The following is a 13116-nucleotide window of genomic DNA, read 5'->3' on the forward strand; positions in this document are numbered from 1 at the left end:
CTCTGGTTACTACTGAGGGGAATTACATATACGTGCAACACTCATTAGTATTAATGAGGGTTCTCCTGTGGGTACCTAATGATCATTAATGGGAGTTACACGCATGTGTATTCTCCATTAACATTAGTGGCACGTGCATCTCTCATTAATATTGATGGGAAATACAGGAAGCCATATCTCATTAATGTTAGTAAGAGTGATGCACACACTGCAAGGAGACAGCTTTTCCTGCTATATCTTCAGTGATGGAAGTTAGAGCTGTTTTAACTGTTTTCTAAGGAATCTTTAGTTGGTGTTATCTTTTTTGGTGAATTATCCAAGGTCTCAGTGACCTTTGCCAGAATGCACAGGTTTCCTTCCCACGTGAATGATTTATTTTTGAAAAAGCCCAAACATCTTTTCTTTCGTACTAGGGGGTATATCATCTCTGTAATTTTTCTAAGTAAGCATATTTCTGAATTGCTGCTATTTCAAAGAACATTGTCTATGTGCTCTTCACAGCATAGGGGTAGCACACGCCACCTGCTGAGTTATTGTTTATAGGCACACAAAATTTATTACAAACTCTTGTGATCATAACTACATTTTACATCATACACTAAAGCAGTGTTGTGTTAAAGTTCAACGTGATTTCTGATGAATATAGTAAAGATTAAAGGACATAGCTTCCCTTCAGAGGAAAAAAAAAAAAAAGTAATGAATTTACTGCAGTACAGAGTTCTTCATCCTTCCAGTTACTAAGAGATTAAACTTCAGGTATTGCATTCAATTCTGGGTCCCCCACTACAGGAAGGATATTGAGTTGCTAAAGCATGTGCAGAGAAGAGCTACAAAGCCAGTGAAGGGACTATAAAATGAGTCATGAGGAACAGCTGGGGGATCTGGGGCTGTTTAGTCTAGAGAAGGCTGAGGGGAGGCTTCATCACTCTCTACAACTACCTGAAAGGAGATTGCAGCATGAAGGGTGTCAGTCTCTTTTCTCAGATGATAGATGATAAGATACAAGGAAACAGCCTCACAATGTATCAAGGGAATTTTAGATTGGATGTGGGAAAGAATTTTTTCATGGAAAAAGGTGTTCAAGCATTGGAATGGGCTGCTCAGGGAAGTGGTGGAATCACCATCCCTGAAGGCATGTAGGAAACGTGTGGATGTGACACTAAGTGACATAGTTCAGTGATGTGATTTGGTACGCCAGGCTGATGGCTGGACTTGAGGATCTTGAAGGTCTTTTCTAGTCTATGTGATTCTGTGATTTTATTCTATGATTTGATGTTGCATTTGAATATGTATTTGCTCACCTGCCAGACTGTTTCCATGGAATTGACTGTGTTTTATATCTCCTTTTTGAACATCTGCCATTGCTGTTGCACAGTGCCATTGCAGAGATTCGTATTTTATGTGGTGGGGCAGACTTGTGCTTCTGAGCTGTTCCTGGAGAACACTTCCCTCTCTCTCCACTTTGGGGCATCAGCATCTGAGTGAGTGCTGAAGAGCCAGGGAGAAATATCACATGTGATATGAACAGACAGGATTAAGGAGGAAGGCTGATCTACAGAAACAGGGGAGTGGTTGTGTAAAGTTCTTATCTGGCATACAAGTGATCTACAAACAGTTCCCACATACATAACCTACTGTAAGTTAAATTCTTCTTTTTCTGTTCTTTGATGTATCTACCACCTTGTATATAGGAATTATAACCTGAAATAAGATCTCCAGATGCCACCATAATGCCTTAGCTACAGTTAATACTAACAGTAACAGCCATGCAGATGTATGCTGTTTAAAACAGAAAATAATGTATTTAGTTTTCAAAATGCCTTTTTGTAAGATAGTCTTATTGCTTTTCTCATTTGCTCATACAGAATTAGAATATCCATTGCCCATGCAAATTAGTTACCAAAAAAAAAAAAAAAACCAACACCAAACACATTTGCAAATAACAAATGAAATTTAAAGGATTATGTTTAGCACGCATAACTATACTAAATCAGATTCCCTAAGGCTGAGGGAGAACAGCACGCTTTCCTGAACTAGTAAAGCCTCTGCTGCACTGGAAGACTTCAGTGCAGAGAGTGGGCAGGCAATATTGGTGTGGCTATTCCATTTCAGGAGCCTTCTGGAGGGAGGCAGTTAGAGCAGTTTTAACTCCCACAGGAGCTGTGCATACAAACTGCCTTGCACAAGCCTTTTCCATCTGTCCTAGCGCTGCCCCTTTGGCAGCTTGCACAGAGCATCCTTTCGTTATTATGCCGGTTCCTCATCATTACTGTGGTGCAAGATATGTCACTGCTTTCTTTACCAGCAGATGTTTTATTTCTGATACCTGACCCCAGCAGGGTCCATATGGAGCCTGTACATAATCTCCTTCAATTCACATGAAAATCAATAATGAATTTAGATACAGCAGTCATCAAAGCCTGAAACTCTTTCTAAGTGCACACATAGAGACTCAGACATTCGCTTGCATAAGACATGCATGCATCCACATTCATCCATTCTTGAAAGTCAAATGCAGGAAAGGTGATTATAGTACTAAAGGGTGACAGATGTCAGAAGGCATCAAGGAAAATCATAATAATAATATTCTGTTAGGCTACAGCAACATTAAAGATTATAATGTGTAACTACAGCTTTCACTTATAATTCAGAATTCAGCTGCTAAGCAAACTAAATAATTTATCAAGTACAATATGTTTCAACTCTGCAGCTTGCAAAAGCTGTAGCCATGCTGTTGTTTCAAATAGTTACCAAGCGGTGGAAATGTTAAGCTCTTCCTTAAATTGCATCTTCCTGAATTCCCTTGGTAGATGCAACTGATTTATTTTTTTCTTTCTAAAGATGTTTTATTGTTTTTCTACTTTTCATCAGGGTGGGGTTGCCATGGCAATAAAGTAGGATGTCTTGCTGGATTTCACCTTTGCTGTCTTGCTTCATATGGTTCTCTCTCCTCCGAGCAAACATGGTGGACGCAATGCACATACAGATGTCTGATTTTAGATTTCTTTCTTGAGTGTGCTTGGCAGCTGCTCTCCTGAGACAGACGAGGCAGTACTTCACAGGCAGCAATTCACATTCATCTTTCCACTCTCTAATGGCCACCATCATGTCTCACTTGCTTTGTGAGCTCTCTTTTAAGATGGACAAAGCTTTTCATGAGAGACTTGCTTCCAGTGTAACAGAAACTTTTGGTTAAGTATTTCAAGTAACTAAGTGACCAAATCAGTTCTCTTTCCATTGAAACTGGTCAGAGTTAAATGGTGAAATATGCCGCCACAGAAATTAGAAACATCCATTTCACATCCCAGCAAAATGCCCAGAACAAAACTGGTTACAGGATTTGTAAGGCTGGTTTTAGGTTATGACACTGCCATTGTGATTGCACCTCTGAAATGTGTCTTTTTCCAGTTTTCTCAGTTAAACGTCTAGGATAAAACTGGTTCAGAATTTAAATCACTGAGATTAAGATTTTTCATTTTATGTTATCTTCCCCGATATCTTTCAAATAATAATTTGTGAATCTTTTGCCTATATTGGAATTTCACAGTAGTAGCATCTCCAAAATCCAGATTAAAAAGGGTCAATAAATGCAAACCTGCATTACAGTTCATCAGTTTGAACCTTGTCAGTGAGCTCTTCTCTCCTCAAGGATTACTGCCTGTGGAAATAGTTGTTATTTTAGGATACTCTAAAGGATAATGCATCCCAGGAATGTATCATTAATACCATTGTAATTTAAAAATCCCATATCCCAGTGATGTGAAACTTCACTAAAGTATTTTGATTTCTCTCTGCAATTCAGACGAAGTAAAACTGAGGTGATGTGTTATATGAATTCCTGTGGTTTACATGTGATGCTTGCCTTTGCCTCTTCTCAGTACTCCACCTGAAATGGCAAAGCTAACGAAATGCTTCCTAATTTCCTAATTCATGGTCTTATTCTGTTTTTTTGTTTGTTTGTTTTGTTTTGTTTTTTTCTGTCTTACTCACTAGAGTAACATTAAATTTCCAAAGTCCTCTGATGTCACTTACGTTGCCCTGGCAGAACATCAGTGTCATTTTAAGGTATCGTTATAATATTTGCTCATCTGACTACATTGGTCTCTGACTGCCAGTCCCGGTTTTTCTCTTGAATAGATAGTATTAGCATAATTATTATTCACATGTTATAGCACCCAGGAGGTATGGACACTGTCTAGCTCTCATTTAGTTAATGCTTTAGAAAACTTGCAATCTGGGTAGAAGGCAAGAAACAGGACATAAATAGCAAAACAGAGGGGAAGACAGGTGCAAAGAGACTACATGAATTTGCATGTTAAGCAGCAATATCAGCACTGTGATGCTACCACTTTTTGGATATTACGATAAAAGACCGAATGAAGGGAATCTCCAGAGCTTTTATATGGTTGAGTAGCTGTTCCTTCATGAGACATTTCACAGGATGTTGTGGGCCATCAAGCATGCAGTTATTTGTCTTAAAATCCTGCAGTTAGCATAAGAGGTTGACTTGCCAGATGAATGGATTATTGATTTCTTAATAAAGAAGTCACTCTGAAGATTAAACAGTTTTCTGTGAATTAAGATAATTTAGAGCACTTTGTTTTGCTGAACTGGGACTTCTGTTTTGAGCCTGGTAATAATGGCCTGCAAATACAGATTAATCCCTGCCATCATGACAAGAACTCTATGTTCTGTACAAGACAGTGTTTCTATTTCTACTGCAGACCAACACTTTCAAGCTTGGCATGTTGTAGTTACAGTGATCGTCATGGTTGCAGAGCAAGCTGTGCCTTGACTTATTCTCTCCAGAATGCTTCTCAGAGCAGAGGTAAAATTTCTCACGAGTCTTTCACACAGGAAGAGGCAATACTGTGGCTTTTAAACCAGTCTTCATGCCCTCATCCAGCTTGATCATACGTGGCCCAGCTTTCCTGGGCGTTGATAAGACTTTCATCAGAATAGCTCACAGTACACTGTTTTAATAAAAGCAAGTTCTGTTGCACACATGCAGTGTGTGTAGGTCTCTTGTCCTGGAAAAATGAAACTGTGGCTGCTGATTGCTATTTTAAGAATGCATCAAATTCTGTATAGTGAGAAGAAGAAAACTAAAGGCTTTTTAAGGTAGTTACATTGCTTTGAAGGATCTTGTGTGAGTTTTACAGTTATCTCCAGATTATACATGATGAGACACACAAAGTGCAGATCAACTACTTCTTCAAATACACGCGAGAGGAAGTGATAAAATCAGAAATCAGATCCACCACCGTTACATGTTGTAACTATCACATAGCCTGTGTCACATAAACCTGTGCTATTTATGATTTTAACTCAGCTGTGCTCCTCGCCATTTAATGCAAAGACAATATGTACATTTTGTGGCGGTGGTAGAAGGGAAAGGGAAATCACAGATTTTTCTGGGGCAAGCCATGAGTGCTGCTTACATTCTAAAATTCATTTAGTGTGAAAATCTGATGACTCTTGAAAATATCTTCCTGGACTTCTTTGCTGAGCCTGCCAAGAATACTGATAATTAACAGAAGTCATGTTTGTGACAGAAACAAAAACACTGACCATATGTTTTGTTTATAGTCTTATGCCATTTCTCTAGAAGAAAAATTGAACTTCAAATTAAGAAATATAAAAACTGGAAACATGCTTTGTTACTTATCATGTTTACACTAAATAAAAGCAGAACTTAGCTTCTGCATTCAGTGCTGTTATCAGAAACATCTAATAGTATTTGATTAACAGTTCTTTCATGGGCCCAAGGACACAGCTGACTGAGCTGTGGTGTGTATTTCAGTGCAGTATCACATGTTTGCCAGCGTGTGAGTTCTGCCCTTAGGTGATTCAAATAGTAAAGCCCATGAGCTAAATATCAGCTTCATTGTGTGAATAGTAACCATGATATCTGCAATATCACATTACAGCAGAGGTTCAGTCAGGTGCTATTAAATTCCCCTAATTCTGTACAACATTTTTATTAATAAATAAAAAGATAGCTACTTCATGATTGCCTTAATCCAAGGAAAGGAAATGCACATCTGCTGCTGGAAATGATTCTCCTGACACTACTGAGCAAAAAATTTTCACAGGCATCACTGACTGTGATAAAAAGCCAATAGAATGTAGCAATGAAACTACAATAATGATGGACCATGTATAAGTGTTAACATACAAACTGTATTTTGTTTTAGTCTTTCAAAAAGTTTTGCAACCCAGATAGCGAAATGCCTTGGATATATCATATTACATAACAGTGATAATAGATAAGTTAAGGTATTCATACAGTTGTTTCTGTGTGCTAAAGTACGAAAGCTACTTATAAGCTATTACAGTTTTTGTCTACACAGCAGATTCCCTTGCGCAGTACATGCTCCTACTTCACATTATTATTTCACATATGCATGCATCAGGTATTTTTTGGCAGCCATCAAGTTGTAGTGTTAAAAGATTTATTAATTTTTTTTTACAATATAGCATTGACTCTTACTAAGATGACAAATATTCAGTCACCCTTTTATTCACTTTCTAATCCTTTTGACGAGATGACCAGATACTGGTCACTTGTGGCAGGAGTGGCAGTACAAAGATCCATGACCCCCTCCTTCCAGCAGCTATAGAGTATATGTTTAAGAGGTTAATTCCATCTCCTTTCTGCTGACCTGTGTTGAATTCAAATTACCATCTTAAAAGGAAAGGTCTGGGTAAAAGCCATGACAATTCTTGAATGCATTTATCTTTAGGACATTTTAGCAGGGGACAAGTGGCGATGAGTAAGACACTAAACCCAGGAGATTGCTGCTCTTTAAACAAACAGTGAATACCTGACCTATAATTGAAGACAGGTCATGGTATCTTATTTCTCGTGGGTATTATAATCCCACGGTTAATCATAAAGGCAAAGGTTTTGAGATATTAACACAATTCATATGCTGATGAGCTAGAGCTCTGTCATGTAAAAACTGAGGTTCAGTTTGTCTGTATGAGAGCCGTTTCAGTTTACATTATCCTGTTACTCTTCAGTTGTTTGATGACTTGAATATTACACATTATTTTTATTTTTGTATATTAGCAATACTCTGAAAGGGGGTAAGACATACATAATCTTAAATGGATTAGAAATTTGTACTATGTACTCTGCTACTATCATACTCTGCTGATATGTACTTGTGAATGCCAAACAAAATCAATGAGCAAGTTTCTGTTGGTTGGAAAATGTTCCATATAAATTAAGCAGTGCATCCGTGTTCACTTCTTACCGCAACAGTAGCAAACAGGCCAGGCCTAAATATTCTTGGTATCAGACATTTGATTCAGTGTTGTTTAAAGCAAGGAAGAAAAAAAAAAAAAGAAAAGAAAAAAAAAAAGAAAAACAACAATCCTTCTTTGTGGCTAAAGAGAACAGAGAAGAGTAGGTCAACTATTGAGTTGGATGCTCATTTTAGACAGTGTGAGTACATCACTAATACAAATCTGAAGAATTTAAATTTTTTTTCTTTTTTTTTTTAATTAAACAAAAGCCACAATTCTTGTCAACCACACTGTTGATGACATTTTTCCCCACTTTCAGAAACCTGGAAGTGCTCTCTCTGAAAACAGGAACCAGCATCTATCATCACAACAACAAAGAGATGTTAGTGAGCTTCACTCAAGCATCTCAGAGAAAAGGTGGATTAACTCTTTAGTAACAAGAGTTCAGCTTTTGCGCAGATGCCACTCGTTTTAAAATAGTGAGAGGAAAAATGACATGCCATATATGTGAAACTCTCAGTAGACCAATCCTTTCCTTTTTTTTTTCCCTCCATGAATCATTAGCAAGGTTTTAAATAGCTGCAACTGCATATTAAAAATGCCCATGTGTATAATACATGAATAAGGGCACCTTGGCTGAATACATTATGGAACAGAGCTGTCATCTTCACCCCGTTCAAAATCTTGCTTTCTCTTGCTTATGTGAAAGGACAATGCTAATGAGAAGAACTTAACCAACACTTAAATTTGACAGTGAAGCAAAGGCTTAAAGTCAGGGTTTGTTTCATTTTGTTTGTTTGTTTTTAATTGAACATCATTCTGTGAGTTCCTTTATTTTCCTTTCTTTCCATCACTTCCACAAATCAGGCCATTTCTCTACAATCTTCATTTAAGCACAAAGCGCAGTAAAGGATCGTGTTTTATCTGCAGACTGACTAGTTGGGATTTTTTTGTTGGGTTTGTGTTTGTTTTCTCTTCTGTTACTCATTCATCTCCTACTTCAACAGAGACATAATCGCATCTTTTTTTGTATAGCTAAGAGCTGATTCAGATACAGGAAAAAATGTATGCTGCTGAATGGAGGCTGTAACATCTACTGTGCTTGATGGATTTGAAATGATGTATGCAAAAATCTCTACAGTTGTTTGTCTTTGTGTTTAGAATGAGAGCATGTAATAATGCACTTGCTAGGCAGGAGTGACTCACTGAATATTTCAACAAGATATGTAGATTTTTATGCTGTTCCATTCAATAAAATATATTTATTTCAATAAGCATGATACGGCATGAGCCATTTGTGGCTCATGCACCCATTTTAAGGAAAAAAAAATGCACAATTTTTGGATCAAAATATTATTTTTTTTTTGGCCCGCTTAAGAGTTGCTTTCCCTGTATAACCATTATTCTGTGGCTCTGTGCAAAGGCTCACAACTCAGCTTTTTGAAGGTGCATTCTCTCTAATGATGGAGGAAAACAGAAATTTTCTGGTGAAGGTGGCTTTTGTCTCTGTTTTGTAGCTCTCGAGTGAGTAGAATTCATTTATGTATGTATAGCTCCAAGTGACGAGGCTTATGAATTGCTGTTATCGTTGAGAGCTTGCTGAGAAAATGAAGTGCATGGCTACACTTCTATTTTATATTTCATGGAAATTAAAACTATTTTAGGCCCTGCATGCAGGCCTATACAGATATCTGAACCAATTTTTTTCCATCTGACTGATGTTTCTCTGAGTCATTCCTATCACTTTCATATGCATAGAGATTTTGTAGGCTATTTATGATCATCCTTAGTGTATACTTAAGCTCTCCTTTTTAACAGGGGCTGGCAGTACAAGGAAATAAAGTTCCTTCTGGACAATGTTTTAAAATGAAAGAAGTTGCAGTGGTGTTTTGAAAATCAAAATCCTTTTCTTCTGTAACAAAAAACCCACAGTGCTTATGTAGGAGCAGACTCTTACCTATGTATCCCAAATCTCATTAATAAGGAAACCTGCTTTGCCCCTTCTTGTATGACCTTGAAAAGTCACATAACCTCAGCAGCCTTAAGATTTCACAGACTCTGGAGCTGAACAGAAGTGCCAGGTTCTATGCAGCAGCAAGGTAGACGTTTGCAGGCTGTTCTGTGCCTGTGCCAGAGCACTCCTTGGCACAGGAGCAGCGACAGAGTTTGTTAGCAAGCCTGTGAGACAGCGCTTTGGCAATTCATATCATACCTGGGAACAAACATCAGTACTGCAGGAAAAAAGAAAGATGAAAGATCCTCAAATGGCAGAGCTACTGTTTGCTTAAAGGAAAAATGAAATGGGCAAACAAAAGCTTTGGCAAGTGAAGGACTTGGGATTTGTTGTTACCTGCAGTGGAGGTTTCACTGTCCTTGTGTTGTTCAGCATCCTATTACACTAAGGATATGAAATTAAATTTCCTTTCTTCTGCAGGACTATTTGCAAGCTGCTACTGAGTCCCACATCAACACACACTTCTTTCTTGAAAATGGCTGCCAAATTGTGAAGGTAAGAAAACAAAGCTATCAATTCCTGTTTAAAATGACAGATAGTAGTTAGCAGAAACATTTTTTATTTTTGCTGCTTTTTCAAACCTCTACAGAGACAAAAGGGGTGTGTGTGTGTGTGTGTGTGTGTGTGTGTGTGTGTGAACAAATCCAAAACCTCCAAGACATAGCCCTTTTGTGGGAAGGTTGGAATGGTCTTTTCACAGTGCTCTTTATATTTTGATAATTTTCAGAAATACAGATTAGAACAGATCAAATAAACCGATTAGATAACCCAAAACAAAGCGTGAAACAATATTTAAATGATATGCGACTTCGTTCTTGCCTGAAGGTATGCTTCATGAAGAAAGCGCTCAGAATATTTCACAGCATGGTGGTACACCTGCTGCTTCCCCAGTAGGTCATTACTGCCTATCTTGCTGGGTTCTGGTGCAAGGCACTCTGGTGGCAACTCCGTCTACCTCAGTCTCAGATAGCCCCTGTAAATATCAGTAGAGGATTCTTTCTCTGGAATCCCACAGGAGCAGAGAAGCTCCAAAAACAACAGTGATTGATTTGCATTATAGGATGGAGCTGTCCAAAAAGAATTCTCTCAAAATCTCAAAATTCTCTCAAAAGAAGGCTTGCAGACAGGCTTCTGACAAAACTTAAATGTCCGATATGGGCAGCTGTGTGTGATTTATTGAAGTATACTTCTCTGACTTTATGCAAGGTAGTAGACTCTAACTGAGTGATTGAAAGAAATTCATTAAAAAGGGAGAAGGAACAGAACAGCAAATACAGAAGAATAGGAGAGCTGAATGTAAAACACATAATGGCAATGTATTACAATGAATGAAACTGTGAGGAAAAATACTTTATTAGTGGGCTGTGGTGAAGGCACAGCTCACAGCTGGCAGAAACAACAACAACAACAAAAACTGCCTTTCTGTGTAGCATTGTGTTTCTCACATAAGAAAATCTGTGGTTGATATGCGGGTTTTGCACAGCCATCCCAAAACCTAGGCTGGCATCTCCAGACTCATGGGAGGTGTCAGTGGCACTGATGACCCCAAAGAGAGAGGAATTCCCCCGCAGGCGTTGTTCCTTTGGTAAGAAAGCCCTTCTTCTAGCCCATTTTGTGCCCCGTCAAGTAGCATAAAAGTGACAGAGTAAAAATCACACGTATTTGGAGACTGGGCTGAGTTCCATGAGCCTAGCCCTTTATCTGCTTTAGGCCATTGGAAGTTTGCATTGTTTGTACAAATTATTAACGAATAAAAGCTTTTCAGTAGTGGCTGATTTTTATAGAGACTTTGAAAGAAAAACGGTCAGATTCCCTGTTTGAAAACTAGTGTAACTATGAACATTTTAAGAATAGATAGGAAATAAAATCTTCATTCTCTTCAGTAAAATATCTATCTTTCTGGAAGCAGGTAAAATTTGAAGGCTTTAAAATATGCTTGTTACTTAATCTCTTTGTGGTTGGATTCAGAAACTGAAAAAGTAATCTTCTGGCAGCATTAGTACCCTGTTAAAGCTAAAATTACAGTTATTAATAGTAGCAGACTCTCATGTTGTGAGGTGGGGTAAAAAAATAAAAATAAAAAAGCCCAGCTTTTATGGTATATTAACAAATTTTTATTTTTGACTAGTTCAAGTAATTTTTCAAACCCACTGTTGTATTTTTGTAACTCTTCTGATGGATTGGAAGTTGGTGTCATTTATTTTTTGAAATGCGATAGGAAAAACATCTAGTTAGTATTACAGTGGGAAGCATAAGCTGTGATCCTATTGTACTTATTTTAAGTCTGAACAAACTTCTATTATTATAATGGAAATGAAAAATCTTTGACTCAATAAAGGATGCTGCAGCATTACCTAGCAGAATTCAGGAAGTGCAGCTGAGGATAAAAAATAGCTATAGGCTGCCATGTAGTGGTTACTAATCTACCTTGTGAAATCTTCACCTTTGTATTTTTTTCTCTCTTCTTTCTGAGAAGTAGCCTCAGTCAGTGTATTGATTTGTTTTTACTGCAGTTTTTAAACTGTAAAACTAGTTGTGACTCCTAGATACCATCACCTTGACAGCACTTGTAGGCTTGAATCGCAGCTACCTGCTATGTTTGGAAAAGTCCTTAGGTTATGAAGGCCCTGCTAGATCATAATCAAGGTTATCTTACTATACTTATTTGAAACACAGCAGTATACATCAATGGAGTATACAGCAAATGTGAGCTTTAATAAGGTTATTTTCTTATTTAAGCACTAGTGTTTTTAAGCTGGCAACACAATAATATGAAGAAGACAGAGGGTGTGGAGTACAATTATTTATCAATGTGGATTAGGAAACACATGGAAGTTTCAATGTACTTACCAAATTATGACATTGCTAATCAATTCATACTCGCTCTTTCTTTCATCTGCTTTACCGATTTAAATCGTGCAGTTGTCCTTTGTGGTTATAGATGACTCCTCTGCTGTGCAGACAGCCTGGTATTTCTACAGGACAGAAAAGGGATAATAGCCACATGGTGCATTCCACTGGCCACATATGCCCAAGGTTAATTTCTTGCTCACATGGTAGTAATGACCAGTAATAATAAGAACAACTAATTTTAGAATATAGATTAATGTAATGATACACATGCAAAAAGTGACCAGTTTTTTTTTTTCATTCTAGTGACTGAGCTATAGAATAAGTCATACCATTTCATACTATATAATTAAGCTTCCTGCCTCACTTTCCCATCTTTAAATGTCCATATTATTTCTTGACATCCAAAAATGTGTAAAACCACTCATTGGTTATGCAAGTTTTATTCCAGGAGACTATTCCTAACTTAAAATGGTTGCCTTGCTTCATGCCTTTTTTCTTTTGTAATAATACTCATTATTTCTAGTTTCTAAAATTTATGTCAGATTATTCTCTCAGCCCACTCTCCCAGATTCTCCCAGCATGGTGGTGGTTGCCATACCACCTCTGGTCAATGTTCAGAGACACTACATAATTCTCATAAATGCTTCTCATCAGTCAAAATGTTCTGGTGCTTAAACATTTGTATTGCTTCTTTTTTCCCCCTAAGCTCAATATCTCACCATCTATCATTACCCTTCATTTATAGCTTGTCAGACAATTTTAAATCCACAAGACAGTGCTCATTTCAAACCCATCTGAGACTAATTTTTCAAGTATGATTTCTTAGGTATTGCATCTGACGTCTACTAATGCTGCATGCATGATCCAAAATTGCTTTTTGTTACAAATTTTTGACCCCCACTCTAGTCAACCTGCGTTCTAGCGCATATGTGCGTATCATAATTTCACTTGCTGCTGTTTATTGCTCATGTTTTTCCTGTCAGCTGCTTTCTTTA

At 37.6% G+C, this 13116-nt stretch overlaps 1 long non-coding RNA gene across 2 annotated transcripts; it reads right to left on the bottom strand.

Annotated features, from left to right (window-relative positions):
- Positions 1–689: 689 nt before the first annotated feature.
- LOC104912289 lies at positions 690–13098 on the bottom strand. 2 transcript variants are annotated; one of them, XR_794551.3, is made up of 3 exons: positions 12119–13098; positions 9605–9747; positions 690–5030 (listed from the first exon to the last, which is right to left on the bottom strand). It is a non-coding gene; the product is annotated as an uncharacterized LOC104912289 (long non-coding RNA). The 2 variants fall into 2 exon arrangements; XR_794550.3 differs by having other exon boundaries at positions 690–5511.
- Between the last annotated feature and the right edge of the window lie 18 nt (positions 13099–13116).

This window comes from Meleagris gallopavo, chromosome 10 (genome assembly GCF_000146605.3).
Source record: "Meleagris gallopavo isolate NT-WF06-2002-E0010 breed Aviagen turkey brand Nicholas breeding stock chromosome 10, Turkey_5.1, whole genome shotgun sequence".
Classification (NCBI taxonomy): Eukaryota; Metazoa; Chordata; class Aves; order Galliformes; family Phasianidae; genus Meleagris; species Meleagris gallopavo.